The following is a 26,349-nucleotide window of genomic DNA, read 5'->3' as shown; positions in this document are numbered from 1 at the left end:
TCTACTCTGTCTTTAGAGGTAAAGAGCCGTAATCTAGATCCAGGCAACACTAAGGTAGTCGTCACAGTGACTCTTGGTTAAGGTGAAACCATGCGAACCTGTGCTCAGTGGAGGTTCACCAGATGCCAGGAGCAATGACATGACTCCAGTCCTGACTTCCAGCTAAGTCATTTGGAACTGGGAAGTAAATGGACAAGCTTAAAGGGAACCAATCAGGCCCAATTAAGAGTAATCGCCCTGAGTCCATCACAGTTTGGTCTGAAGCTCCCACTTGTGTTTTCTCCACCACCTCAAACACCAGTACCACGTGAAAAGGAACTTCTAAATTCAACAAAAACCTGAAAGAAAACGGTCTCCTGGCTTTTCCGTTCTAACATGGTTGATGCACTTTATCCTATGTGGCATCTCGTTAAGCTTTAAGCACAGGTTAGAAAAGGATTTCAGCAAATTTCTTTCCTCAAACCACCTAAAAAGTAGCTGATCCCACTTCCCAAGAAAGTCACAACAGCAGCATGTATTTTGAGCCCCCTTTCAAGTTTAGTTACAGTGCTGTCATGTTCAATCAAACAGTGTTCTGAGGATAAAGATGGGAGAAATTGGAAGCCAGCTTGTTGAGAGGAGGGGAATAAAGGAGTAATTCTTCAGATGGCGACTTCAATAGCCCTGAGTGCAAAATTACTACCGCACTACCATGCCCGTGGGGGCTGTTTTAATGACAGCTCACAAAGATTGGCTTCACCCACTACGATTAAGGTTACCCTTCATGATCAGAGGGAGAGCAATACAAACAGTTAGTCCAGGAAAACAAGTGAGAGGTTTCACACAAAGACACCTGCCCACTCAGCAACTCCATGTACAGTTTTCATGGGGCCTAGCCTGTAGCTACCTGGCTAACAAGTCCAAAGTCCTGTAGATGATAAGAGAGTGACAGCAGCCTGGCAAGCTACTGCTCTCTGATTAATATTTCATGCTGGACCTTTGGCCCCAAGATGTATCATACTTGTCTTACTCTAAGAGGACTTAGTGCTGAGACTACAGAACTAGGGACTTCAACACGATTTAAAATCTGTCTCATGCTTTTTAAACGTGTGAAAAATGAAAACTGCTTGAACTGGTATTTAGCTGTATGTTACAGCTCATGTTCTTACCCTTTTTAATATCATTTTTATGTAACATGTATTTCTAGCACACAAGTTAAGAGATATCTTCTAAATATTCAATTAAAACTAACAGCTCTTGAAAATAAAACTAAAAAACTGTAAAAATTCAAATTGTAAGTGGGAATTTTTACCAAAAAGACACTTCTTTGAAGTTTCTGGTCCTAAATGTGTGTCTGGCCAATTAATGTTGCATTCTATCCTTTGCTCATCCATCATTGTTGGTTTACTGGCAGAACTCTGGGGGTAAATATTTCTCTTATCAGATTTTCCTGGCAGGCATGCCTGGTATATAGCACAATTTATCGTATCCTCTTACAGCACAACATAATGAGGCAAAATAAACAAAGCAAACCTTAAGTTGATTATTTTCATTTTGTGGAAAATGCCTTTTCTGAGGGTTTGAGAAAATGTCCTGTGCAGGGACCATGTGGTGAGAACCCTGTCTCTGTTCAGTGTCCTGGCATGGCTCGTATGAAATGCGATTAAATGAGTGTGAAATCAAGAAAACTGACACAAGCTTTGGTTCTGTAGTGTGTATGCTATCACTCGGTGGTCTCTTATTGCGTTTCATGGGACATGTCTTGGCAAAAGTCTCTGGCATTTCTTTTCCAAATGCCTTATTAAAATATTTACCCATGCTGCACTGTCACAGAAAATGAGAAGACGAGGATGCACAATCAATAAGCAGCAACGGCAAAGTCCAATTATGTAAAAATGTAAATTATAGATTTGGTGTGATGCCAAGGACATGGACACTCTATTACTCTATGCCTGTACACACTCTTTCTTTCTCTCTCTCTCTCTGTCTCTCTCTCTCTCTCTCTCTCTCTCATGCACACGGAACAAAATATGAAATTCTAATGTTTTGAGCCACAAGCTATTTCAAGTGCAGTGTGACTACATCGTGTACATGTGAGACCATATTCAAATTTGGAGTCTTCGGCATCAGGGCGCACATTTTTTTCTGAAGGTTTATGAAAAATGCATCTATTATTTCATTATTTCGATTGAACCTGTATTATAAAGCCTGACACTGAAACACAACAGTGATTCTGTCTGCCTCAAGTTTCTATTTCCATAATTTAATTGAGGTCACAAAAGCAGCTTTGAAAGAAGTCAGAAGTTATGGGGCACAAGCTTTGCCACATGTTTGCATTGACCTTTAATTTTGTGAAATATGTGTTACACAATCCTCAGCTACCATGGGTCAACCTCAGTGATTATTCATAACGAAAAAACTAGCAGCTGTTGACTCTGACAGCCACATTCCTCTCTAGCCTCCTGCGTTTCAATTTGTCTTACAGCAAAAAGCCCTTCCGTTTTTAAATACCAAGCAGGGCTTTTTCCCACACAGGTCCTGCTGAGGTGAAGAATCCCACTCCTGCCACCACAACAGCAGATACGCCGGGGTCTTCTGAGAGGTTAAAACATTCTGCCGATGTTGGAGGAGGAGAGATGAAGAGAAGGGGGAGGGAGTAGAAGAGGGTCTCTCTGACAGTCGGAAAACAGTCCCTCACAGCATTCGCCCCAGCCTCTGCTGCAAAAAAAAACACTTGAATTCCTAACAGCGAGTGCCAGGTGGTCACAAGATGAATTCATCAGGGCAATGCATAACGCAAAAGGCAGAGATTATCACATTGCAGCAGCCCTAGGGCCATGGCAGCGCAGGCTGATTGGAGACATAGAAGGAGGCCCAGGAGAGGAGCTGGTCTTCCCTCTGGCCAGCGGAGAGGTGTCGGTCCACTCCTGGGAGACATGGAGGAGTAAGGGAGAGTGGAGGGAGGGGGTGGGTGGTTCAGAGTGATGGTTCACCTCGCTACAGGCAGCCCTCCCATTGGGGCAGGAGCAGGCTAGGAGAGGCCTGAAGGCCACACGCACACAAACACTGAAATACACACTTGCATTCTGCCTTTCAAACACACAACAATCTTTTCTACCAGATCCTTGGCAACATTTTTTCTTGTCATGGGACTTGCAGTCCCAACAAGATAAGGGTTAATATCAAACAAAAGTTCTTGTATGCTTTGCCACTGTAACCCTGCATTGTTGAATAGTTAAGTCTGAGTAGCTGCACTGGGAAACTATGTGTATTTGTGTGTGTGTGTGTGTGTGTGTGTGTGTGTGTGTGTGTGTGTGTGTGTGTGTTTCTGTTTGCTTTTCAAAGGTGATGGAAATCAAGAATCATTTACGCTGTCCAACAACACAATCTAAAAACAGATACTACTGTCATTCAGCAGCTCATCAAAATGGCCAGATGGGAAATATGTTAAACCTAAGAGGCATGAACGCTGGAACTTGTATAAACTGTGTCAGAGTGAGGGTAAAATATTCTGTTAGCCCCAAGAAGAAAAGGCTCAACGTGCAAAGAGTCAAACAGTACATGACAGTGTGCGGTTAATGGTCTTATCTGAGTCAATTTAAATTATCGTTACATGATGTGCAACTTGCCATCTTACAATTTGTTTATTGGCATTACATCAACAGCAAAAAAGTAACAGAATCTCGAACAAACTCTTAAAAAATTGTTAAATACTGCTTCATGATAAGTAAAAGTGATCTACATAAAACTCATAAACTCATATGAAAACAACAGTCAACTGTAGACAGAATCAGGTTTGACTATGTACATCCTAAGTCGGGAACAGGCCCATTCATTTTACTTTATGTGTTGTATATGCAAATATATTTATTTTACAATAATTGGTCAAATACAAAGTTTTAAATTATTTAAAATGTGTATTTGTGGAAGGCATTCCGCGGTCCCTGTGGCTCGCAACCCCCAAGGGACTCCTGAACCCTACGTTGGGTGACTTTTTTATCAACATCATGTAAACTCACATACTCAGAATCAGAAATACTTTTTTTTATCCCAGGGGGAAGTTCGACTGTAGTCCTTCATGCTAGTATAGTGATACAATTGTATTTCATGTTTAAGAAATGTGTCCTCTGTACAATGGCGATATAATCTTTTCATGTTGATCGAGTCGGAGAAAGAAAAGGAGGAAAAAACATGTTCATGTTTACTCCGTATGATGTCGACAAATAAAGTTTATTCTTTGCTAAATACATTAAAACAACTGTGCTAATGAGAGTACTCCAATTCACAGAACGCAGATTAAAATAATAGAGCAAATAATAATCTTTAGGTGTTTCTAGATGTTATGAAATTCTCCAGAAGCATGTTTTTATGTCGACAGTGAGACAATCAGTGGTCCATTTTCAAAATTTAAAGAAAGAGGATGTTATTTGTGAGCTGTCATTGTGACTTTCGTTTTAATATGATGACTAAACTCAGGAGAAAGCTATGTATAAAAGGTAAGTGGTTTGGGCAAGTCTGCCATTAATTACTTTCAGTGTCAAAGCATCGTAAACACAAACATAACATACCGTATCACAAAGCTCAATCAGAGCTGCCACATTTACGGGCATTTATTCTGTAGGTGTTGAATAAAGTACAGCTTTTTATGTAGCGCCTTCCACCACTGTTAAAAAAACAGCTTTTTATGATGTATACAACTAAATCATGGGACACTTTAAAAAACTCATTAGAATTCATCTTCTACTGGTTTATTTCTAAATGGCTTCTGTTTGTTTCATTTCTGATTTGACTCAAACTGTCTGATAATCAAAAAATACGGCTCAGGATTTTATGTCACACTTTTCTTTTGTTTTGTTGTTTATTCTTTTACAAAGGTGTTCATGTGTAGTCATCAAATGTGCATTATGACAATTTCAGATTATTATGGGAAAGGTGTGAGCATCTTTTTCTGGTTTAAAATGTTTTTAACAAGCTCATCGATGAACAGAGGGAAAGACATGAAAATCACATGGACTTGTGTGACTGATCTTTTTTAAAGAAGACAACCCACCACATGTTTTGTATGTCGCTGGCACTTCCTAAAGCGTTGTCCACTTTTCTGTCTGTGTTTTCTTTTACTCTTTGCTTATTCTAACATATGTTATTGACCGGCTAATTTGGTCTGCTGGCCCTGTGAGACACAGCAGCATCGGCATGACAGCTTTATCTATTAGACTGAGCCCAATGACAGCCTTGTTCCGGCTGCGGATGTGTATTTCTGTTTGTGTGTCGCTGTGTGTGCATGTGCTGTTGTGCCTTTTCATGCATGTACACACGGATCTGTGTGTGAGTGTGAGTGTGTGTGTGTGTGTGTGTGTGTGTCGTGTCTGTGTTGCAAATGGGGGGTTCAGGCTCATTCTCAGTTGCATTAGCACAGGAGCAGGACTGGGACACATCAACATCTTAATCAATATGCAAGAGTCAATTACTGAGGAAGCGCGTGCTTAAGCAAGATCTGATTATTGGGTTCATGTTCAGTCCACCAAATGGACCGAATCAATGCGATGTGATATGTGCTATAGACACCTCCCCCCCCCCAACACACGCACACACACTCATGAAATCATCCCACCCCCCCTTTCGTCTCCTGTCACCTCGGCCCATGCACCCGCTGTCCCCCACCCGCTCACATTCCTTATGGACACTTGAGAAAAAGGAAGGCAGGCTGATCAAAGTGACAAAGAGGAAGGATTTATGCTCTGCTGCAGAAACTTACAGGACTGCGCTGCACTTGTCCAGACGGCACGAGCGTATTAAGATGAAAAGGCTGGAGGAGCTTCATATTTGGGCATGTTTTATGAAGATATAAGAGAGTAAAATAATTTTTTTTTGAATGTGCTCAATGCACGAAATCAAAACACCCTTTTGAGAGAATCTGAGCCCTGATTTTTTCTCTTATGGAGATGCCATGTAAAATAAATCATTCTGTCTGTGTATTGTTTTAACAGTGGATTTGAATTTAGGTTTGAATGTTTCTGGTTCTGAAGTCTGTTTGTAAAGTTCATCTGCTTCTTGTGCTTTTCATCATGTCTTTCCAACACTGTGTAATGATGTCTTACATACTGAATAACAAGTGAAACAGAAATGCCAAGATCTGGTTTTCAATGTTTTACTTTCAAGAGCTTTGTCTCTTCGTTAAAGATGTTTGTGGGTGGTGCTTTACGTCTTTTTTTTTTTTTTTTTCCCATTTGGCTGTCATATTTGCTTTCATAAAGGATTCTGTTTGGTGTGCGGCTGCTGTCCATAACCTGTCAACTTATCAACATCGATCGCCCATTTGGTTGGCCACGCATCCTGGCAGAAAAAGCCTTGCCACACCTCAGGCCCTACCTTGTCATCCCGGAAACTCCACCTCACTGTCGGACCACTTTTTACTTACCTGACTGAAAAATCACACCTGGAGCACGGAGGACGCAACAAAGGCGAGAGGGAGGAAAAATAGGACGATGTGAAGCCGGGTGGTAGAGAGAGGACCAACAAGGCAAGAAATCAATATCCCACAGATTTTTAACTAAGGGTTTTTTTTTCCCTCTCACTCTCTGTCTTTTTTTATCTCGTAAGCTGCCAAACATCACCAGTGAAACTTGCACGAGGCAGTCGTTGCCAGAGGGTGAATCATAGCAATATTGATTTGATTATGTAAAAGCTCGGTGGAACCTCAAGCCAGATGCAGAAATAACTCCTCACCTAGGTCCTGCGGGAGAGTACACACACTGGTTTGGAGGAGAAAGAGAGAGACCGAGAGTGAGACAGAGAGGAGAGAATGAGAAAAGAAAAAAAAAAGTGTTGAGGATAAAGGCATAATTACTTCCCTCACAGCTAAGATACATTTTTTCTTATTTTCAAGAAATCTCTTCCTTCTGTGGCCCCCTGCTTCCTTTCACCAGCCGTGCAGGATGATAATTAACACCGCTCCACTGTACTGAATTAGGAGCTGACAGTTATGAACTCTGCGAAAGGAGCGTGCTCCCCTGCTTGATCAGATCGGTGTGTGATTGTGTGTGCGTTTTACCAGACAGCACCATAGCCGCTAGAAAAGAAGGCAACAGAAAACATAGAGCGTGAATGGAGTCTGATCTATGGCACCCTCTTCTGGACCCACCATCTCCGACTATCCTCCTCTAAGATAACACAACCCAACCTCATTATATGCAAGGCTTTTCTTAGGCATTGTCAGATTTATAGCTGAATAGCAAAATAGTATATTACTCATATGTGTGCATTCATCATTTTATGAGAGCTTTAAATCATAGGAAAGTGTGTGATCTTACAAAATTTGCATTTAGTGTAAAAACAAATGTGTGATAGTAAACGAAGTAGATGAAATAGCATCTGAAACTTCAAGTCATCTTAATCTAAAAACAGAGTCTTGAAGAGCTCCCAAAGATTAAGAAAGTGTTATATAGGATTTGGTTACTAATCATTTTGCTGGCATAAGTAAAGCAAGCTCCTGGCTAGGCACTAATTGGGCCACCTTTTAAAGGTGCATTATGGGAGCCACTGATCCAGGAGTCTGTCTTTAACTGCCCTAAATTATGATTCCACCTCAGTGAATCTCCAGCCCATCGACTGACATTGTGGTCAGCTCGAATAATTGGCCTGGGCTGGTATCTCATGTAAAATACTAATCAGATCACATGAGTGGTGGGTGTGTCTTCAAAGAAGGATGGGGTTTCACTGAATCTCTTTGAGCGTGTGATTAGGTGGGTATGAAATGGGCCAGAATAACAGATCTCATTAGACTGAACTGTATGCCTTCTCCACGCTTTTTTTTCCCCCCCCTTCTCAGCTTCCAAGCATTTTGCTCGTCTGGACTTCCCGTGAATTTTAAAACACATCTGCGCTTTTTCGGTAGAGTAATGCAAAGCAGACAGGTCTGAAATGCTATTGTGCCCTCTTCTCCTATGCCCGCTAAAGAGCTCGTAGAGTAAAAGACGAGAACGAGGCACGGTCACAAAAGGTGTGTTGTTGCTTCTGCCGCTAAAGAACAATGACTGTCTTCACTCTGATTTAACGGATAGTTTAAAGAAGAGGGGGTGAACAGATTATTTTAGACTTTTTCAAGGATTTTATTTCACACACTGTCCTTGACTGAATTCAATCGATAAAATAAAAAGTACTCTGCAGTAAGTTACATCGTCTTCTCTTCAAAAGAGGCCCAATTAAAATAGCCAGAGCGAAGATTACAGCTGACAGAGAAGGCGAAGCCAATATTCTTTCCCAAAAAAAACGGGGACTTCATATTTTGTTACAGGTTTTGCGTGTTGTGCATTTATTGAAAAACAGAAACAATTAAAATGTGATTTTTCTTTTCTTAACAATTTTTGCTGACTCTTTTTTTATTTATTTATTTATTTTTCCAAATACCAACCTAAATCCGGTTGGTTTTATAAGAACATTGGATAAACAGCCAGCAATTTAAACAGAGTTGGTCAACGATTGAATTTCTCCCTCTTCGTGCATGATTAGGTATTAATGTGATTCAGTGTGAATGAATGCATGGTTTCAGACCTAAGTGGCATTGACTGGTTTAAGAGCAAACATCAATTCCAGATGCACATAATCATATTACCGCACTAATCATCATGGATTTTCATTCTGATCAAGATAATAGAAAAAGATACCATGCAAATCAAATCAAATGCATTTTAATCATGAGAAGAAATGTATACAGGGCGATCTGAAGGACAGATTGCACTTGAGGTTTTAAGTTTGGAGATTAACTAAGAAAGTCCCTTCTTTGAAATGGTTAGAAATCCCAGGCCTTACTTTCTACCTTTTAGAATAAACCTAATTTAACTTGTGTTATGACAGTAGTCAGGTAACTTTAGTTTAAAAGGAATCCTCTCCCTTGCTTACACTTGGTAATAACATTTGGAGCTCTTACAGTAATTAACGTCTGTTTCAGTGAGAAGCCCTGACTCCTGTAAGCCCCCTCTTTACAATAAGGATAATTCCCATTCATTTGCAGTATCTCTTAATGATCACTCCCACACTGGACTCAACCTCCAAATAATACCATGCCTCAATCAGCATATTCCTCAATCAATTCTGAATGGATTTCCTTAGCTGCTGATGACTTTAATAACTGTAACATATCTATTAGCAACGTGAATGTGTGGTTTTTGGAGATGATTATTAATTAGCCATGAAATGGGAGGGGTATAATTTAATTAGGGTCCCATATAGCATTGTTCATATGTGATCCAGTTAGACATGTTCTTTTTTATTATACAAATTGTTTCAATAAAGTCAGCTGTTGCATGTTTTTTTTAAAATTTATTTTAAAACGGTGTAAAATCACTTTGATTATAATGTCAGATTAAGTTGTTTTTTGGCTGCTTAGCCCACAAAGGAGAGAGAGAGGGAGACACAGGGAGACAGAGAGAGAGAGAGAGAGAGAGAGAGAGAGAGAGAGAGAGAGAGAGACCACCATAATGTGCTGCATGAACCAATCTCTAATTACATCAGCCCTGCTCCTAAGATTTGAGCTCTGTGAGGGCTCACACACTCCAGTGGGTACAAACTCGTCTAATGAGTTCCGAGCACAGGCTATAGACATATTTTACAAGCAACTGAAACCTGCGAAGCAGGAATTTCTTGGAAATAATCCCACCCAGCTAATGTGTGTTTCAAGCTCTGAATACCTGTGTGTCAGATCACCTGGAGGGGGAAAAAAGTTTCTTTATGTTCAGATTCATTTTTTAAGGAGTTTATGTTTTTAAGGTAAGCTATATATACATAGAAAGAAATGTTCAAAGAGAAATCCTAACATTCCTTTTCTTTCTACCAGTTTTGGAGAGGAACATGATTCAGTGTTATTATATACGTTTTGTATAATTTAGCTATTATATTAGAGGACTGCATGACAGAATGTAAAATACAAAACAATTAACCTTCTTTTATCCACTTCTGCTGAAATCTTACATTGACAATTCAAGCCATTTTTACTCCCTCAAGAGAGACTGAAAAAGAGATTATACAAGCCACAGCAAAAGCTGGCAACATAATCATATTACATTTAAACAAACATGCCAAATTACCAGAGAAAGACAGCTCCGGAGGACTCCGATACTCATGCATCAGCCCCACCACACACAAACACCATCGCTACATTTGTCTTCCCCACTGACAGAAACAACTGGAGAGTGTCATAAAATGTGCATTTGTCATGGCACGTACTGATTTGTCAGGAGACCATCATTCATAGTTCATAATGCTCTCTCTCTCTCTGCCTATCCAGCGAAGGTAATGTTGTTTAAATGCCCCATGGAGCTGCACTACACCAGATAGCATCCATCTCCACCAATCAGTCAATCAGTACCTGGGAGAGCCCCAGAGAGCCTCTGGATTAGGACAGTTAGGGTGCTCTCTGGTCTAGTTAGTGGATTAAGCCCTTCTCCCACAAGGCTCAGTAGAGTAAGCCACACAAGAAAGGTGGCGGGGCTGAAAAATAGTATCTCTTCTGAAATGTATTTGTGGCTGCGGTCTCAAATGTGTTCTTAATTCCTGGGACACATGTAATTGTTCCAACCAAATGTGGTCTGGTCCTGTGTGGAGCGAGTCTGGGTTTTGTTACACTTCATCACTGCAAAGCTGGGAGAAACAAGATGTGTTTAAAATATGGCACTGCGTCTCTAGGATGTAATCACAATATCGAAATGTGCAGAATTCCAAATATTCCTCCTTAAATCATACAAATAAACCAAAGGAAATCTAAATATTCTGATGCGGCTCTTGAGCCCGAACTGCTATCATCTCATCGCCACACATCTTTACTGTATCAGAGTGGTTTATCCCTGCGGGCTGCACTTACAGAAAGAAAAAAGAAAATGCAAGAAAGCCTGTCTTCAGTCGGTCATCACACTCAGACTGCAAGGTCTTTTATGGTCTACTGTGTCTCTAGTCACAAGCTTTGTGGAGAATTCATAGAGCAGAGAGTTGAAGATTTGATGCTTTATTCTTTTTGGGGAACTCATAGGGTCATTGAAGGTGCATAAGCTTTCTTTTCCCCTGACGCATACAAGCATTCCAAAATTAAAAAACACTGCAAGGAAAAACAAGCAAACGCTGCAATTAAAGGCCAATCCTGCTCATATAAAGCAAAATAAAAGCACTGTACAAATGGCAATAAACTGTGGATAATGACCTCAGGATGCCAAAGTAATATTTCCCCCCTCCTTTTTAATTGTAGTTGTATTCGCCCTCACCGTTTCATGTTAAGGGGTCGGGCTTTTTAAACTTTTCACAGCTGTGTAGAAGGGAAGGGGACAGCATCCTGAGGCGCTTTCAGGCCCTGGTGAGTGGAGTCACTGTGCCAGCTCCCAAGACTTGGATTCATTAGCAGCTTTAGCAGTGCAAACATTACCTTAAATGGTGAGGCCATGTGCTGGCAAGGACCGACTCTTGCCTTGTTTCAATTACATGGAATCAAACATTGCAGGTATGCTAGGCACAGAGTCTTTGTTGAAAAGGAGGGAAAAGGAGGGAGAAGGTGGTTTACAAAGCTCCCGCCCTCACCCGCCTGTGAAAGCCGGCCTTGTTTTATATGAAAACTATTGTAAAACCAAAGAAAGTGGGAGTTTGGCAAACTGTTGTGTTTTCAGTAACAATGTGATTGTTCTCTTTTATCTTTAAGAAAGCTGTGTTGACTATTATATGTAGGATTTTATAGTGAGGTTTCTTTGATTTTATGTGACTTGTCAGCCTTGTTAAAACGTCAGAAAAGATTTGAGTCAGATTATACGTGTCACTCGCAACATGTATGTGTTTCATTATGAATCTTGGATAGGACCTGGATGTGCAAACAGCATTCCTGCTGCGCGCATAGTTTTTAGGACTCCTGCAGAGCACCCAGCTGGTGCCAAAAAAGTCCTTGTACCTTATTGCCCCGACATCACTAAATAGCTCTAATGTGCTCATATCTACAAGAAGTCTTTACAGGTAATGAGGTCACTGCTTTGGAAAAGGATCATGACCACATTTCTATAATGTGACCCAACTGGAGAGAATTAAAGGGAATAGCAGGCAGGCATACTGAAAAAAAAAAACACCTCACATAGAGGCTAGGGTGCAAAGCTGAGGAGTTCAGAAGATATAAAAATGGCAGCCAGGTTTATGATAAGGTGATGAGACCATTACAGCGCATACAGTTACAATGTGTTTGTACAGTTGTCCAACATGACAATCTGTTGAACAATGCACTAAAAAAGCAACAGATGTAACTGATATGCGCCTCATGTGAGAAAGATGAAAAACATAAAGGTGAAGTGTTGTCTAATAATTCTTTATGCATTAACTCCGAGTGAACGTCTCTCTAACTCTGCCAAAGTCAAGCATACTCCCTCCTGTGCAAGCCAACTCTCCACTGCCCCGTTATGTAATCCAAAGAAGACTGAAAAAGACTCACAGAAAAGCATTCATCGCCTTAAACATTCCAAATAATTCCAATTTTACAGCGTTGGTTTGCTGATAGGTGCAACGCAAAATGACATCTCATCACGTTCCAAAAACAGGACTTTAAATGCACAACATCAAACAGCAACAATCTCTGGGACTAAAAAAATAAAGAAGCCCTTCCTTTATTTGGGGAATGGCATTGAATGTTTTGCTAAGGGCTAAAATGGTATGAAGGATATCACAATCTGACAGCATCTTTTAAGATGCAAGTTTGTGAATCTAAGCAATGCAGTCGGCCTTTGTCATTGCATTCATACCTTTTAAATTATGTGAGCATTGCACTGCTATGACACTGTTATAAAAGTTTATAGAGTGTCTTGTCAGCTCTTTAGCAACATCACTTATACCTCAACATGCCATCCAAAATCAATACAATATTTTTCTCCCAATAAATAATGTAGGACTGAAAACGTCCAAATGCACGCATCGACAGTTGGCTGCAATTAAGGGGAGGCGGCAGCAGTAACTGATGACAGTCCCTCCCTCCCTTCGGCTCACACAGGATCAGCAGAAAATGAAGACGCGGAGACCACTTTGTCACCGGCTGAGGGTGGACCTGGAAATGACTCCTAATGGAAAAAGGGCTCCCTGAGCCGCCACTGCAACTGCTGCTCCAAGCACTTTCTCCGGGCCGATGGACCAGCCCCAACCAGTTTCCAGCTCCCTTTATCTAAGCCTTTAATATGCTCTGGGCAGCCAGCAGCGACCACAAGCTGAGGTCAGGAGGCATCACTGGCCGGGTGTGTGTGCCTGTCTAGTCTCGGCAGATTTCTGCGTGTGTTGTGAGAGCACGCCACAGCAAAAAAGTACTATTTTTTACCAGGCTACCAGACCCAAGACACTGATAAAGGCAGCCATTGTCCTTTAAACAGTAAGTGTCAAAAATTAAATAAAAATGGGAGAAAGTTGGGAAATTTTAGAAAAGAAACAAGACTACAAAGAAGCATCACAAAGCAATCTTTTTTTTCCCCGAAAGACCAGAGAGAAGTACATTGCAGTAATCAAATCTGCAGGTGATAAAAAGGTGAATAAGTTGCCCTGACTTGGGAGAGAAAGTGTCGTCCTCTGGCAATGTTGTTTTGATGATAAAATGCCTTTTTTGTAACCTCCCTGATATGTGGCTGGAAGCTGAGGTCTGTGTCAAATATAAAACCTACATTTTTGACCTGCTCACACAGATTAAAAGACAGTGTTTGGAGTTTATCCTTCAGTTTCTCTCTCTGGGCCCTAAACCAATAACTAAGCCTGAGTTCTGTCCTGGTTAAGCTCTAAAAAGTTATCTGTCATCCATGACTTAATATCTAAAACACATTTAAAATGGCATTTATAGTCCCTGTGTCACCAGGAGACACAGCAATGTAGTCTAACTATGAAAATTGATGCCGGGCCTCCTGATGACACTACCAAGAGGTAACATATAAAGGATGAAAAGTGTTGGACCTAAAATTCAACCCTGGGGAACACCACGTTTCACATTATAAACTCTAGATGAGCATTTACCCACACTGACGTGAAATGTTCTGTCAGTGAGGATTTAAAAACAGTACCAGAGATGCCAACAACATTACGGAGTCTGTTTAAAAGAACTGTGTGGTCTACCATATCAAAGGCTGCACTCAGGTCAAGAAGAACTAAAACAGAGGGCATTTTTGTTATCCTTGTTAGACCTGAGGTCATTCACTACTTTGACCAGCGCTGTCTCTATGGAAAAAAATACACCAAAAAAAAACAGATTGAAACATTTCACACGTCGCTTGAGTTCATAAAATGTAACTGATTAAAAACAGGTTTTTTTGAAATTTAAAAAATGGCAGATTAGATACTGGTCTGTAGTTGATGATACAGTTCCTTTGAGGTTTGAATGTTCATTCTACACCCACCAAAAATGAAGAAATTCTCTTTTCCTTTTCTTTTTTTTAATCATGACTACTGCTCGAGGCAATGAAATTGAGATATGAGGAATGCTGTGATCAAAATCAAAGCAGATTTACTTTGTTCAGCGGACAACTATTGTTTGTATGTCAAGCCTTGTTTTATATTTAGACGATCATAAGTCTTATTAGTGTGAAATCATGCTAACATAGGAATTATATAGTACAAAGTTACAAAAGGGAATGTGTTAAAAACAGCAGTGTTGTGTGATCACTGTAGTTCAACAGGATTTCCTTGTTTATGTAAGGTAACATGCTGGATGTAATGTTCAGATGTGGGTGTGTAAGGGATGCTCTACCTCGTCACAGAGCTTTTGCGCATTGCACACTTTTCTTTTTTCTAATACTGAAAATAATCAGTTCAACTTGGATTTTTTTTTTTTGTTCATTCGTCACTGTTGCTCACTCAGCCAGCTTGCTGAAATGGAAAATCAAGGATCAATAGTATTATTAGCACTCATCCTCTGTGGATCATTTTTGACTGTGTCATATCTTTATAAAGAAACTATGGGGACGTTTTAATATGATGAACAAACCAGAAATGGAGGTGCAGTTTGATAAAACAGCTCCTTTCCCTTGGGATGCTTGTATACTTTTTAAGTTTTCAGGACATTTTATCTGACTCTCGTGGCTGACAAGCATATCACTCTCACAGGACTTTTTTTCAACTCTTCAATTACTTTAGAAAATTCAGTGAGAGATAAAAGTACCAAAGTAGTCAGAGATTAGGAGCTGCACTTTACACGCTACAGTTTAGGACTAACTCTCCGAACAGGCTGCTCTGTGGGGGCGACAGAGATGGTCGAATAGAGCCTCCCTTTGTGTCACTGTGTCCTGTAATGCAGGTGTCTCCATGTGATGGAGGGGGCTCTGGGAAACATTTATATCTCAAATTCACTTTATCGACCGGGCCCCTGTCAGAACAGAGGTAGCAGCGGTAGGGGGTGGGTGGAGGAGAGCAAGTGGCTCTTAGCGCACACGCTGACACTGAAGGAGCCTCCTGCACTCACTCTTCAGCTGTGAGTCTGGAACTCTTTATGGTGATTGTTTTATCAGCGTTCCTGTCCGTCCCCTGGGACACTGGGGCCCGAGGAGGATGACCCTCATTTTCTGAAAGCAAAGTGTTCAGTATTGATCAGCAGGAATGAGCAGCCTGTGACATGGGTTAATTTACTGGACCTAGGAAGGTTCATTGTTTCCTGTCGTTCCTGAACTCATCGCACTGACCTTTACCGTGCTGTCTTGTCACGTACTGTGTGTGCGATGTGTGTGCACAATGGACTAGTGCACACACACACACACACACAAAACTACAAAGGCAGACTGCTTAAATGTCTCAACTGCTCACCGCCTTAACACAGAAGTGAGAAGAAGTGGGTTCAGCACGTTGACAAACAGATGGATAAAGACTAAAGACGAAGGAAAAAAAGCCTTTCAGCGGGAAATTTTTTTAATGGTTTTCTGAAGAAAATTGGAAAAGAAAAACATTAGAGGGTCTCCATCTTTACATGTGAGTAAATAAATAATGGGTGATAAATAAACAAATTTGACGTCACACATTTGAAACTATCATGGACCTCATAATAGCGAGGTCTGACATTTAACCATTGAATATCATTGAATATCTCATCTCCCACTGAATCCAAGTTAACTGAAAAAGATTCAATACCTGAATATTTTAAAGACCTGACAGGGGCCAAAGGTGAGAATCCGCGGGTGAAAAGGCCACTTTAGTTACATCGAAAGGTCAAAGCCTTAATGTGAGGTTTGATTGGTAAACTTATTAGGGGCATGGCCTAACAACCAAACTGTGTCCAACAGTGGCAGGGCGTATCACTTTAGATAACACACACAAGGCAAAACTTCACAAAAACAAAAGAACAAAGGGGATGGAGTTGTTAATTTGTTACAAACAGGAGTTTAAGGCAGGTCAAATATCTTTATCTCCCGCTCCAGTCGGTACATGGTTAACAGAGGAGACTGCAGCTGCCAAATGGGTAATTTAGTTACCATGTGTGTCGCATCGAGAGCTGTAGCTTAATCCTTCAGTGGAAAGGGGATGTCTTTCTGGGCTTGTCACCAAAGTCTTTCTTGTGTTTATTATAGGTATGTGATAGAGTCAAACTAAGTAGAACATTAGGCTTCTCTTCAGTTGTTTTTGAAAGAAGTGTTTCAAATGATCCTTGAGTCTAATTTGTGAATGAATATTTCAACTTTCTGTTCATTCATGATCTTCACTCTCCCCTTCAACTTTTTGTTGAACTAACTGTGTTGCCCAGCAGCACCTAATCCTTTACAATGTTACCTGCAGCACTTTATAGTTAAGACGCCCACTTTAACAACACACGCTTTCCGTCTTCACCGCCGTTGTAGAATGTTCTTTTGATTAAAATCGTGATGCTTCTTCATTTAAGATCCTGCAAGTGCTCCGGATGCTCCGTTAGGATCAGACTTCACACTTCTGTGATTCACAAAAACAAGACTTTTCTCTGTTTTGTGTGATCACGGGGAAACCAATCAGGAATTAGCGTTAGTGTCTTTAGGTGTAAACTTGTTACAGAGCTCTGTGCTTTGTTTATAGATGTTACTCCAGTGTGTAGCAGTATGTGCATGGTCCCATCCACACTTTGATATTGGATTGGTAATAAATGCTGTTCTTGAAATGTTAAAGCTTTTCGTTTTAGTCAGGAATACTTTTAGACGTAGTAAATATTTTAAAAGCACTGGTAGCACTTCTAATTACAAAAGGAGTTCAGGTTTATCGTACTGCTTATTAGTAGTATAAAATTTGCTTTTTGTTTTCCTTTTGTGTTTAATGTTTTAATGTGTAAGGACAAAATATTTTATAATTATTGAGAAACTCTGCAGGTTTTACTTTATCCTATCATGGCTATAGAAAAAAAAAATCCAATCCAAGGTGACAAGTAGAGAAAATGATAAAAAATACCAATTAATCAATAATTATTCATGCATGCAAACCAGCACAATACCAACAGCTTCAGCACAAAGGCAACATTCATGTGGTGTCTGGGGCTCACATTTGCCATGTTAGGTTAACATGGCGGTTGGGTTTATTTATTTTGCCTATTTTATGCAGGATTCTTCCTGCTCAGGATGGAGATGGGAGGTAATAAATCCGTGAGGTGTCATCTTGCTCCCCTCCCCTTTGCCTGGCATCTGCGAGTGCTACGCCACTTCTGATTAGTGCCGCATTTCCCTTCCAGAAAGCCAGCAGACAGGAACAAACTGATTACTGCCCATCTTCAGGGGATTGGAGACACCTAACAGGAGGATTACATTAACATATTAACGGACGCCCCTCACCTGCAGGATAACTAACATCACTTCTAGGCTCCCTTATTTTTGGGGAAGGGGGGTGTGGGGGGGGGGGATGTATGTGTGGTGTATTTCATCTTCAGCTGGAGAGCAAATAAATAAAGAAAGATGTTGAGCCCCTCTCTCTCCCAGGGTGTGCTATCTGTCATTGATGATGGGTGAAGAGGAGAGGTGCTCCTTTGAAGTTTTTCGACATAAAAGGAGCAAATAAACGCAAACACATCCTTTCAGCTACTCACATGAAATTAGGACCTGCTGAAGACGGGTGTAGAAAGCTGGCCTCCGCAGCCACACCTAATCACTCTGACGGCAGCAAAGACTTCAGTCTCTGCTCTACTGGGAACATCGGAATTAAGAATGAGGGGGGAAAAAAAGTGTTAAAAAAAAAAAGAGTGCTTTAATCTGCCTCAGCTACTTCTCCACTGTTTTTAACAATGCTGCGTTGAAACAAAACAACAAACAAGGAAAAGAAAAAGAGAAAAGTTTTTTCGCCCTCTGAAATAAATATGAGGAAACTTCGAGTTGGTTGACAGAACTGAGCGTGAAGTTGACTCAGGCTGTGATAACTTCAGTCTTTGATATATTTTCACTGTGGAAAAAGATCCTATAAATCAATTACAAGGGTGGACGGAACAGTCCCTTCCACGAACCACCTCTTAGTACGGAGCGACGGCGCAGACAGTGATAGTTATCAGAACTGTAAGTGTGAGGGGGCTCTTCGCACATTATTATTTGAAGCACTGCTCCAGACAAAATGAGCAAACTGCCAAAGGAGATAAAGGGATTTAGAGATTCAAAAGAATAGAGACTTAAAAAATTAATGGTGGAAAGGATATGCCTTCATGTTTCTACAACTTGCAAGCGGAACATGACTTATAAAGAGTCGAGGAGACAAATTGCTTTTTAGAATAAAGTGATGGTGAAATGGAAAAAACAAGCTGTGAATATTTAATGTGCACCACAGCCTCTTCACAAACAAATCAATACGGTGATAGTAAACATCAGGAGGCTCATACTGTGGCATAGCAGGCCAGGAGAGAAGAGAGGACAGGTGTCAGCTGGCCCAGCCACACAGTTTAGGTTTATCTTGACATTTGTGAAGGTTAAAAGATTGTAACTGTCCATCTGTGTCAATCACTTTGCTCAAAGGTCACAGCTAGTCTATTTTTCATTAATTATACCCTCAGATGTCTTCAGAATGCACCGACACCTAACAATCTCAACTCCCTACACAACGGCTGCTGAAAGGTTGTAAGAGAGGAATATATACATAAATGTATAATTTAACATTTATACTAAGAGCTTGGCTCTATTTGAATGCATACACTGATTTATATTGTCTCTAAGCAATCAGAAGGACACTTACTAATCATACTACTTTTATCTATGTCATAAAACAGGACTGTCTTTCTTTTCCTGACAAATCCATTACACAAAAGTCTCATATATCAGTGGGAGAGCAGTCTTTCACTTATATGGGATTATAAGAGGGCTCTTCACGCATGCGGAAATCTCCTGATAAACTCTGGAGATTATCCGGAGGGGCTGCACTCTATGTGTGAACTAAAACAGCTGAATACTTCACTCGGACTTCACGCCAGACCCCTAGTATTTTTTCAGCAGAAAGTCCGGAGGGGCTGATGTGAGAACGCAGCGGCCTTTTCTCCGGAGAATTCACCTTGAGCCAATAGGACGTTTATTCCCTGTGTTCGCTGCACGATGCATAGAGTGTCTGCACACGACCACTACGATCTCCGTGCACGTAATTAAACGGCTGCATTACGTTTTCTGTTTGCCCGTATGTTGTTTCGTAAACCGTTAAAGAAGAAGTTCATCTCAATATATCGATATAATTAATAATCATCTCATTATTATTTTGTTCTTTGTTTCATCAATATCACAACATATAAGACAGGTACAGTATAAACAAAGACTTGCATAATAAAGGCTCATATTAGAATCATTTTACATAATTCAATCAATAATGTAGCTGAAGTTGAGAACTGGCTCAGACTCGGGTAATGGGGACTCGACTTGGATTCATCTTTGGTGACTTGGACTTGACTCATACTTGAGAACTGGGGACTCGAGACAACACTGTCCGAAGAATGAGCGCAACACCTGTTTCAGAGAAGTTCATTGCAACCCCATCCTAGAATTTCAAAGCTTTAAAAAACAACTGTAAACATTGACTTGACGTTTAAAGACTTACTGTTTTCACACTGTAATTTAAGCCGTGCAAACACGACTTTACAGTTTGCTTGTCCATTACTCTGCCTGTCACCTTTAACCTCCTCTGGAGCACTAAATGCTTTCCTTGTCTTACCATGCGAAACAAGGCTGAAATAACAACGCTTCTCTTCGGCTCAGGGGGCATGTAAGAAAATGGCACACAACCTGAAGTGAACAATAGTCAGTGCACTCAGAGCACCTCTCAGAGCATTCCCAGAGCAGGATGCTCCACCGCTGTGACCAAGCCCTAAAGTGAGCGCTGGACTCTTCTGAGCATGAAATAATAATAACATCCCACTTCCGTCTCCCTGCCAGAGAGGAGGGGAGGAAAGTACACAAGGGCCTTCTATTGTCACCGTTCACTAGAGAGATAGAAGTATCCCTGAGACTTTAATGGGAAAGACAATAGGGCTGGCCTAAAAAGGCTTCCCATTAAAATTTAATCAGAGACTTTTGTCTCTCACTATATGTGACGATGTGTGTGTGTGAGTGTAAACGACTACAGGGACAGGTAACAGCACTCACAGCCCATCTTCATCCCCTCTCGTGTTGTTTGTTTCAAGTTCATCCCTCTCCTGTACCTTGGGAGAGTTATTTCATTTTCTCCCAGGTGTGTCACTATCCTCCTTTAACCACCCGACCACATGGCAACTGCTGGAAAAAAATGTTAAGGGAAAATTGGATTAACACCATGGTCTATGGTCTGGGCACTTAACAAACACAGATGCACTTAAGGGAGGCCACAGAATGATTTGTGACTGAACAAAGAACTGGAGAGCCGGAGCCTGGCTATGACCACAGGACTGGTGTAATATGTCATCTACCGGAAGAGCTATCAGCTTAGCCTACTGGAAAAGGAGTAAACTCCCAAGTGCTGAAGGTAAACTATAGCGAGCCAAGTGATTCTGTCCTACTTTTGTGGCTAACAGAAACATATTTCTTTAGTGATGAAATCACAAGGCTTTTGTATAGCCAGAGAAAACTTTATTGCAGACACTTTTTCTGGGAAAGACTACGGTCAGTTGGTTTATAAAGGTGCAGAAACTTTTGAGAAACAAAATGACGCGTCCTTAACTGTGGAATCTGATGTCTGTGAATCTCATATTTTAGGGCTTAATTCTTTTTTTTTCTTTTTTTAGATTTGTGCAAAAGAAAAATCATTTTCAAGGTAATTTTTGTTATGTTTTGAGAATTTTTGCTGAGAAGGGTCCGAGGGTAAGAGAGGGAAGGGTATGACATGCAACAAAAGGTTGTTGCTGTTGTTGTGAGGCAATCACTGCTCCCATTTGGCTGCCAATGTGTCCCTTTACTGCATTTGTGCCGACTTTAATCGTACTTTATTTCCTCCACTCTTTGGTTAAAGTCATTCATAAATGCTAATACTACAGGGCCCCATCAGTTTCATCTAGTGACATTCATGGAAAGGCTTAGCCATCGATTATCTCTCTATGCTTTGTAATTGTTTCTTCAAGGTACTGTGATCCTGTTTGCAAGTGAAGTTCCACGTATGGATTTCTTTCCAATTAAGGTTGGAATTATTCACAGGGGGCTCACCCTTGACGGCCCGCAAACAATGACATAACATTGGAAAAACATTTTTGAACCAATCAATAGGAAACAAGCAAATGATGTAGGCTGAATGATAAACAGCTCTTCTCCCTGAACCTACACCATCAGGCTCTTAAGAGGTCTGATGTCAAGTAGAGTGACACACACACACATACACACGCACACACATATAACACACTTTTGAACAGGCCTGATCTTGTAGTCTCTGGAGCAGCTCGTTTTTTTGCACAACTGGAAAAGAGGAATAAGCAGGTGGGGAGTTGAGACCTTTGGGGAAAACTGTTCCAAAGGAATGGCTTTATGGAAATAAGGGTTAAAGGGAGCAATGTACGTCCTCTGATAGGGAGTCTATGAAGCGCTGACACATGCCCCCCCCCCCCCAACATGAAACCATGTTATATGAGAGGGGGTCACCGTTCACCCTAATCACGGCCGTGACATGACATGCTGTAGGTTGCCCCTCAGTGTTAAATATTTATGTCAGCACCGCCGTATTGCCTTGATGGCTGTCAAGACTTTGACACATGCTCTCTCTCTTTCTCTATCTTGCTCTATCTTTCTGTTTCCATTAAAATTCAACAAAAAACAGGAAAACAGCAGAAAACACAAAAACACAGAAGCCAATGCTTGAGAAAGAAACTCCTGTGTATCTATTAACAGCAATAAGCTATTACCAGCTCACTGTATTCTCAGGTACTGTGTGCTCTGTTTTCAGGAGCTGATCTGTTTCTTTCCAAACTCAAATCATCAGCGTATATGTGACAAAAGTCCACTAGGAACTGTCCCAAAATCAAATGTTGACATCTTGCTATATTTTTAAGCAACTCAACAGCCTCTTCTTAAATATGGATCTTATCAATTTTTTCTTGGTAAATGTACAGTCACATAACGTGTTAACAGTTTTTTGTCCTCCAAAATTAAAGTGGATTGGTTACTCAAGAAGGATTTCACTCATGACACGATATGAAAGATTTTGGGGGTGACTGCGATCACCAGAGACAGTGGTTGGCTCCCCCATGATAGGTGTCAAAGATATTCTAATGAATGTCAGAGTACATTTCAGGGGGCCATGCTCCGTACAAACCACTGGAGTGGCCCATCTTATGGGGCTGCCAACCCCCCCTCTACTCAAAGCTCCCCACCACTCTCTTCATGTTCAAGAGGGTTAAGAAGATTAATCAATGTCAATGTCTTTTCCCTTTTGAAGCCAATAAGGTGCACACTGTCTGACCATGCCCAACAGAACATCACTTTGTTCCGTCGCACAGCCGCCCCTTCGCTGCCCTTGCTGACCCCCCAGCAGTCGCACTTGTCAAAGTCAAGGGGGCGTTTGGCGTTTGGTAGAGACTGGCCTTCCGGATAGCACTCAGCTCCGCCCTGCTTGACCTATTCTCTGATATTTGACCACTCGGTTGCAAGACACTTGCTCTTTCGAGCTGAAATGTCACTGGGGCATCTTGTCAGCTCCCAGACACCTCGGCCTGACAAGCGATTTTACTTTGGTGTGCTACAAGGCAGAAAATACTGGGCCGTGGCCTTGATGCACATAAACTGTCAGCTAGCCAGCAGGGCTACTTGATACTGACTTACTAGTTCAGTGTAAAGACAAGAGAGTTGGAAAAAAGAAGTGCAGCTGGCACATTATATCAATATCTGGAAAATGATGCAGGCCATGCATGAAAATCGAAAGCTCTAGTCCTGTGGTATCTTCATATAGCAGCATTATATGAGAAACTATGAAAACCTCGGTGGTAGGCCTGTACAAGTTATTGATATCTTCATTGCCATCACGATTTGGCCTTAACATGATCAAAATAACATAATTGACAGCCATTATTTTTGTTTAAATGCATGAATGCTATTGATGCCTGTTGTCATATCAAAAAATATCTGAAGAAAAGCATTACCCTATTTAAATCGATTTAAGTTATATTTCATTCTCTCTATGTATACAGAATTTGTTTATATACCAAGTTTATCAGCTGAACATAATTCTCTTCAGTACTCATCTACACAAACACAAACACACCCACAGTACAATGCATTCTCAGCAGCAGCTCCTCCCACCTGCCTCTCCTCCGCTCTGCTCTGAAGCTTGAAACATTGTTACTACGCTTCCATTATGAAAACAATTAATCTGCTTGATATGAAACGTTTCAACTTCTGTCGTTTCTTTTGCCATTGTGTTGCTACTGTCAAAACTTTCAATAAACTGAAGGTTCATTTTTCTCTTTCAAAATTCAAACAGGAAACAGAGTACCTTCAGCATCTGTATAAAATCCACTCCACTCTGCAGAAGTGGTATAATTGAGTGAAGTACAAAAGTCATGCTGCCAGGGGAAAGAGGGAGAGAGATGCCAAAAACGCGACATTGCAGGGATGGTTATTGCATATATTATGTACACTTGCAAACGCAGGAACCACAGCAGGATGATGGTGGAGTCTGACAGAATACAAGCTCAGAGACACCGTGCAGAAATCCTACTTCAGAAAAAACAAAAAATTAATGTCCTATTTCCCCTCCTCACCCAGATTTCCAACAGCACGCCAAGTCACTGGCTCCCCATGCTGAAACACACTGGAGTGTCTCCTCCATGGAGGGCTCCCTGCCAGCTCCAGTTTCAGTTAGGTTGAATTGTGAACTATAACTGGGTTACTGGATCGTTCTTTTTCTTGCAACTTTTGCATAGTTTTGATCTTGTGAATATTTTGTAACGGTGAAATATTGGGTGTATTTAGGGGGCTGCTGATGGGTAATATTTGGCCAAACGTTATGGGCTGCTGTTGGCCAAAAATGCCAGGGCAGATTTTTTGTGCCATAAATGAAACAATAAACAAAATATATATCAAAATGTAATAAACTATCACGATTAATCATTTGATTAAAAATAATCGGGATTGTTATTTTACCCTATTTATGCAGCCCTACTTAGAGATTTGGCTTCATTAATATGACTACAACAAACTGAACTACACATGTCTCTAAGTAGCTTGACACATGGTACAGAAGGTCACCTTATAACCTTTGACTTCCTCCGCACTGAGCTTACCTCCTTTTCTCGTCTTCTCTCCTCCCCACCCTTTCTTTTTCATTTCAACCCCCTCCAGTCCATTCACCTTTAAGCTTTTTACTAAATCAGCATGTTCTTCAGTTAAATGAGGGACAGCACACTGCTCTCCTCTTTCTCTGACCGCAAGTGGCAGTGCAGCATGAAAGAGAAGGATGGGGATTGGAAGTAGCAGTCACATCATTTCTGGTTTGCGCAACCTGCTCAAAGTTTGCAACTAAATGCTTGTCTTCAGTCGAGCTGACAGGGGAGAAGTGGGCGCTCAGTGAACCATGGCCGGGCTGCCATGAAATGACAGGAATCATTGGCATACATTTCAAACAGCCCTGCGCTATCCTATTAAAGTGCCACATCCCCACTTTAAAACAGACAAGAAGGAATCCGCTTTGATAGATAGAGACTAAAATGGCTTATTGATTTTCTCACCCCTTTTTCTTTGTTAGGAACTTTGCAAAATTAGACCCCAAACTTATCTCTTTTCCTTTAATTACAACAGATTGGGAAAATGAGAAAAATGGTCTCTTGTGACATCACCACTTTCGTATAATTACACTGATTGAAATGTTTAAATGGTAATGTAATTGAGGAAATACCACTGCATAGTATTGGTACCATGGAACCTCCACTAATTACAGCATGTAGATTTTGAATTAGATTTTCAGCAGTTGTTTGAAATGGCATATTATGTCGTTATTAATGTTGAGCAAGCAGTCAAAAACATTGTCAGTGGTAATGTTTGGTACAGTTTGAAAGCAGTACTTTGTTTCTTCTTAACTCAAACAATGAAAAGGAGGGAACCAGTATGTCAAAACTCTCAGCAAACTAAATCAAATGAAAAGTGGGTCAAGAGGTTGGAGACAACTTTTTTTTTTAAAATAATTTAAAACAAATTTCTGGTGTATTTTTTAGTAATGAAAGGCTTGCTCAAACAATATGTCATCTTTTTTTATAATAAACATACTTTTTTTAAATGTTTAAATAAAGTTCTATTATTATCCGCATCATCAAAAATTAATACAATACAGGGATGTGAATGAAAAAGTATTTCATCACTCTGTTCTAAACTTGACCACAAATAGCCTTTTAACTTAACTGCTTAGAAAACGTTTTACCCATTATAAGAGAGGAAGTAATGAGACGTAATGGTCCTTTAAGCAGTTTACAAAGCTGTTAGCATCGGAGTCAGGAGTCATGGAGTAGAATCAGACAGGGGCCGAACATTTGAACATTGGTAGAAATGTTTGAGGAATTCGATTTAAAAAGTGATTGTGAGTGCATTAAGCTGAAGCTCAGGTTTTAGGTGATGCTCGTGAGGTTCAGACTGGAAGGAATAACACAGGCTTTATATGAACCGCTCGGTAAGTGCAAAAGACCAATTAGAGGACTTCTGGAATGAATCTAATCTAGATAATTTATTTCAGGGAATATTTTTAGAATCCACTGCACCTTTAAATTCATCGATTTGGTACAGTGAGATATGTTATTTCGTAAATAATGCACTGCTGGCAGGATAATCAAATTAAAGTAATTATTTCAGAGCTGCCTAAGGCAAGTGGTGATTCATTCAGAGTCAAAGGGCTTGTGTCTAGCTGCAGGGTTGGATGTAATCAGTAATATCCCAAACTTCCTGAAGTCAACAGTCTACATTTTGATCAAAAATAAATTCTTTTAATTCATTCATTTGACATAATTGATCATTTATGAGCATCTTTACAGAGCGCATGTCGATTTCAATT

This window comes from Symphodus melops (genome assembly GCF_947650265.1).
Source record: "Symphodus melops genome assembly, chromosome: 2".
NCBI classification, from domain to species: domain Eukaryota; kingdom Metazoa; phylum Chordata; class Actinopteri; order Labriformes; family Labridae; genus Symphodus; species Symphodus melops.
Note: the sequence above shows the minus strand (reverse complement) of the source record.